This window comes from Anguilla anguilla, chromosome 5, assembly GCF_013347855.1.
Source record: "Anguilla anguilla isolate fAngAng1 chromosome 5, fAngAng1.pri, whole genome shotgun sequence".
Lineage (NCBI taxonomy): Eukaryota > Metazoa > Chordata > Actinopteri > Anguilliformes > Anguillidae > Anguilla > Anguilla anguilla.
Window position 1 is genome coordinate 18,107,899 of NC_049205.1, and position 6,161 is coordinate 18,114,059.

Here is a 6,161-nt window from a genome sequence, read left to right on the forward strand (position 1 = left end):
AGGGTCTTTCTGCGTGGAGTTTGCGTGTTCTCCCCTTGTCTTTGCGAGATTCCTCTAGGTACTCTGGTTTCCGTACACAGTCCGAAGACAAGCAGGTTAGGTTAACTGGAGAGCCTAAAGTAGGCAGTATACTCCAAATGCACAAACTTTTCGAAAAAAAACCACTGTCAAACATGTCACTGAACATCATGGTTAGTATACTCAACAAAGCTCCATGTTCCTCATGGTCAGTATACTCAACAGAACTCCATGTTCTTCCTGGTCAGTATACTCAACAGAACTCCACGTTCTTCATGGGCAGTATACTCAACAGAACTCCACGTTCTTCATGGTCAGTATACTCAACAGAACTCCATGTTCTTCGTTTTATGTCACTCCACGCCACTGGGGGTCATACAGATTTATCCAAGATGCTTTGCATAACTCAGGATCACTGAAACCCAAGATCATGGAAATTTTGTGTCAGGAATTTTAGCACATTTAGTTGACTTTCAAATCTCTGTGATTGATCATAAAGATGACAATATCCTTGCACGAGTTCAGCAACTCTTCCTTCAAAAGTATTCTAGTCATGACCACGATGATGCCACCACAGGACAGTACAGTGATGAGATAAATTGGAAAATGAAATTTTGTAAAATAGATTTATTTAATTGATTAATTATTATCAATGATATCAATTATAAACGAAATTGCTGAATTAATTCATAGGCAGAGCAACATGTAGATCAAAATGAATAGCACAGAACCAGGTTGAAATGATTGAAATGATGATACAAGCATTCAAAATTTAAAGATGAAGGTTCATCTACCTTAACAAACAATGGATATGACAGACATAGATAGTGTCAGACAAGGAAGTGGGGTGCTGAGGTGCTGCAGCACCCCCTACCTTCCAGATTGTTTAACTACAGCAGCAGATAAATATTGTGAATATTTCTTTTATTTTTAACTAGGGTATTTTGGGCATAGTGGGCCAGCGTGTTTTTGGTGGGGTGGAGTTTTTATGGTATTTTAAACGTCTATTAGCCTATCACATTTGTCTTTGCCATTTGACACACTTACTCATGGTCATTTGACGTTGGCAGGCAGTTTTTAGCCTTGTTAGCAGTTTCATTATGTTGCAAAAGGGAATTGCAGAATTTTTCAAGAGCTCCATCGAATCAAAAGTACCGAGGGCAAATTCGGATTCAGTATCCTTCAGTTCTGTTGCCAACATTTCTGTTCGCATCAGCAGCCCTGGCCCAAATGAAAGAGAGCAGAGTGACCCTTCAATCCAGCTAGTCTCACAACTTAAATTTTCTCGCCAGGTATTTTGGAACCAAAAACTTAAGATGCTTCAAAGCAGGTTGGTTTGAACGGTGGAAATGGCTTCATTATGTGAAAGAGATGGATAAAGCCTCATGCCTCATTTTCTGCTCTGCTGTAGAAAAGAAGCTAATAAAGGAGGCGAGGACAAAGGCTGACAACACATTTTGAAAAGGCAGCTTTTCAAGGGAAAGCAAGGGAAAAATTCAGAGAATGTGAAAAAAACACGTTTTCATTTGGAAGCTGTCAGTAAGATCGCAGCATTGAGCAGCATCAGCGCCCATCAACTCCCTGCTGTCAGAGTTGGTGGCAAAATAACAAAACACTGCAAGGATGGTTCTATAACTGGGTTTCAGGTCTTTCTATTTTGTAAAGAATTGCCTCAGTGAGGTAAATTTCAGCGCGATTCAGTGTTTCGGTAGCTCATGTCTGAGTGTATGTATTTTCTACCAGAAGCTCATGATTGGCTGCTCAGGAGAGACACGAGTCTGATATGGTTAAGAATGAAATTGCTGAACGCTTTGCACATGCTGTCCAGTGTGAGATAGTTTCTTGGGCATCGAACAGTCTTTACTATGAACTGACCACTGATGGTACCACCGGCACTTCATCAGAGCAGAGCATCTTTTCATTTGCACTACCTTGATCCAGACCTTACCCTGCAAGAGTGCATTTGTAGGATTTTAAAACACACCAAACACCTCAGCACAAACTCTAGTTTCCAGCATGAAAGATATCTTTTTGCATTTGAACCTCCCTTTGGAAAAACTACAGGGTTACAGTTTTGATGGGGCTAATGACATGTCCAGTCGCTTCTCTGGGATGCAATTGAAATTGATTTTGCCAGGCACGTTGTTCGTACATTGCTGCAACCATTCGCTTAATCTGACCCTGCAAGAGGTAGCATAAGAGGTGCACCTGTGGGTCGACGCCCTGAACTGTTCAGAGCAGCCCTACTCTCATTAGGGAATCAGCTAAACAAAAACACATATACAAGTCTTTCTTTGGTGATGAGGATGTATGCAGTATACTCGGGTTGTGTCCAACGAGGTGGTGTGTGAGGATGAAAACAATATGGAGGATATGCTGTGGCTGTGGCCCACTTTAGGAGACCCTATATGCACTCCAGCAGGACCCGCTTTTAAGGAAAGAACTGCGTTTGGCCTTCTTAGTTGCAAGGCAAAAAGCCTGCAGAGTATGCAAGTAATATGGAGTGCATAAAGATGCTCAAAAAACACATTACATTACATTTATTTGACAGATGCTTTTATCCAAAGCAACATACAATAAGGTCATTGGAACAACTACAAATCACAGGTCCGATAAGGAACAATGCTCATTTTGTAATAGTTATTCATAGCCAGTCCAGTTCACACAGTAAACATTACTCTCTGACCTAACCTATGCTAAGTCAAACTAGGAGGCATGACAAACTACAACATCAAAATAATGATACAATTTACAATGATACAAATGACAATATAAGTGCTGGATGGAGGTACATGTAACATGAAAGTGGCACAGGAGGTACATGTGTAGCATGAAAGAGGGGGACTTAAGTGATAACACTGTTCATGCAAATCAAATTTCCCTACATGGGACAATAAAGATTGATTGATTTATTGAATGTTTGACATACACTAAGAAAGGAAAAAGCTATAGATAAACATTGTGGCCAAAACAAAAGCATATGCAGCTGAAAACAGCCTGAAGTTGCCTAACCCAAGCAGAATAAGCAGGGCATTATTATGAAGCACTTCATCCTAGTGAGGTCAGAAATCGAGTACAGTTTGATCAAAGCAGGATGACTGCTGCATGGAGGGAACACAGAAGACCAGTCAGACAGGCTGACCTGAGTTCCCTCCAGCTTCCCAGAAACATGGACAGAGCGTCTCTACATCTGCAGCTGAGCATGCTGGGTGACCTCATTAAGGACCAAGCATTCCACACAGTCCACGAAACTGGACTTCATGTGTCAAACTTGCATCCGCAAACAAGAGGGCTCTTCAAGGAGGTGGAAAAGCTGAAGCGGTTGTGTTTGTGTTTACCTGTCCACTGCTTCCTCAGAGACATCTTTCTCAGCGTCGGCTGAAAACCTGGCCCTGTGACACTCTCACTCAGGAGAGATTTACCCATCTGGCGTTGCTACATGCCCACAGTGACATTTTGGATGACATTCAGGCCCTAATGAGGGGTTTTATCAGCATCACTCCTGATGCAAGTCCACGTTTGGAGTGCTCCAGACTACATAAGGTAAGATTACTTTATATTGCCGCTGACACGCAGTGGCTGCTTATAATGTATGCTTGTCTTCAAGATATGCTGATTTGATTACAGCTCTGTATTATAACATAGGCCCAACTAACCGATTAAACGGTTTCATTATTAAGGGTGATTAAAAACATTGCAGTTGCCTGCCACTTGTGTGGAGCTAAATTATCCTCCCACTCTCTCTCTCTTGCTCTCTATCTATATCATCCTTCCTCTAGTCAAGATTTTGTCACTACATGTTCTGTAAAGGGTGTAAATTATTTCTACTAGCCATTAGGTATACATTTTTTTAGTTTAATGAGGAACTACTTGATTTTTGCACAGCACACCATTCTGCCGCTGCCAATTTCAGCAACCAAACTCAAAATGATTTCCAGCATCACTGGACATAAATATAAATTCAATTCTGGATATATAAGTACAATTCCCGAATATATAAATTCAATTTCCGAATATATAACTTCAATTTCTGAATATATAAATTCAATTCTGGATATATAAGTACAATTCTTGAATATATAAATTCAATTCCCGAATATATAATTACAATTCTGAATATATAAATTCAATTTCTGAATATATAAATTCAATTCTGGATATATAAGTACAATTCCCGAATATATAAATTCAATTTCCGAATATATAACTTCAATTCTGAATATATATATAACTCGGTTTATAATCAGGCATATCACAAGACAGCCGTTTTTACTTTTTGAATAATTTCTTTTTTTTTCTTCATGGGCTACTGAGTGAGAAAAACAAGTTTAACATTAGCATCAGTAAAATTTGACAGTACAATCAAGGATAAGCAAACAAAAACGTTAAATAATGAAAATTTGAATGAGGCAATAATTCGGACTTCATTAAGGGGTCCTTATTTTCTTGGTATCAGGACCTTTCAAGTAGGGGCACCAAATTTCACAGGGAATGGCCCAAAGAGCTAGAGAAATAGAAAATAATCTCTTAACCAGCGAGAGTTTCATAGAAACCCTTGCTGCAGCATGCGACAGAATACCGTGTTATGGCTCAATGGCAAGCTCCAGCGCACACCAAACTACGGAGGAAGAGGTCTGCACGCTATTTCGCCGAGGCTCTCAACCAGGCGAACGTTTCCCTGCTCCTGTTTACAACCTGAGGCAATTCTCCAAACCGCGCAAAGAGTACAAAGTACAAATCAAAATCAAACAGGCCTAGTGATTGTAACAGTTCTAGTTTTTTCAATTTTCGTACCGCACTCTAGTCTGAGTTGGCCTGCTTGAGAACGGCTAAAAACACGAAAACAATTCATAACAAGATGGCTAGCGGTAGTGCGCCTGCCATGACAGTTCCACCAAACATAGGCCCTACCACTCTTTGAGAAACAAAAAAATAATAATTCATGTGTATGAATACTTTGCCCTTGGTTATATAATCAAGACAACATTGTCAAAAACACGTTTGGAAACACTGTCATTGCTCATTTTAAACTGAAAGAGGAAACGCATCTAGCTAGCTAACTTAGCCAAGCACCTCAAACACCGACATCGCGAGTTATTCAGAGTTTAAGCAGCTCATCTGTACTCTTTCCGCGGTTTGGAGAAGTGTCTCAGGTTGTAAACAGGAGCAAGGAAACGTTCGCCTGGTTGAGAGCCTCGGCGAAATAGCATGCAGACCTCTTCCTCCGTAGTTTGGTGTGCACTGGAACTTGGAATGTCATAAAATCAGTTAGCGAGCTATATGTTATGTTATGATTAGCAAATTACGTTTTAGCCAGCTAGCTTGTTAGCAAGCACATATTTGGATATTCAATGTTGAAACTGCAGATGCACGTTTATTTTAGTTGTTAATTGTAATTACAAAATGTATTGACGGACATCGCGACAAGCCTACTTAAGATATATCAGCTGATTTAAAAATGTGTGGGTAGTTTTTATCAGCGATGAAAACAAACAGCTCCTTAGTGAACTGAACACCATTACACAGGCGATCTGACAAGCAGTATAAATCTTTATTAGAACAAGTACAGCACAAACAACATGTCACAAAATAGTAACGGTAGTACAAAACTTAATTCAGAGATATTTCACTTCTTTATAATAACATAAGTAATTTTGTGGAGCCTAACATTCAAGTTTGCATGACATTGTAATATGGTAAGATTACAAAACACAGGGCCAAGTGACTTGAAATAATTGAGGAAATATTGGGTAGGATTGCTTTGGAATACATGTTATTAAATTTCGGTGAGGCAAGATAGCCTATATTGTTAGTAGTACCGTAACTTGGCGTCATTTTGATATCAATACTTTTAATGGCAGGCCTGGATTTTGGCAGTCTGAATGAATGAGTTATTGACGGCGTATGTCTTGTATGTGTAACTTGGCATTTTTGTACGTTGAAAACGTGTTTTTTTATGAGATTATGTTATACACTTGGGTAGATATCAGGCTCAGGCCCTCCTAACTCGAGTACGAGTAGCTCACTTTCTGTTAGCCATTAGCTTTGTTAGCCAAACATTAATTCAATTGGGGCTGAGAGTCACCACCTGACAGCTATTTAACAAAGTCAGTATTAATAAAGCACGCGTAAACACTTCGTCA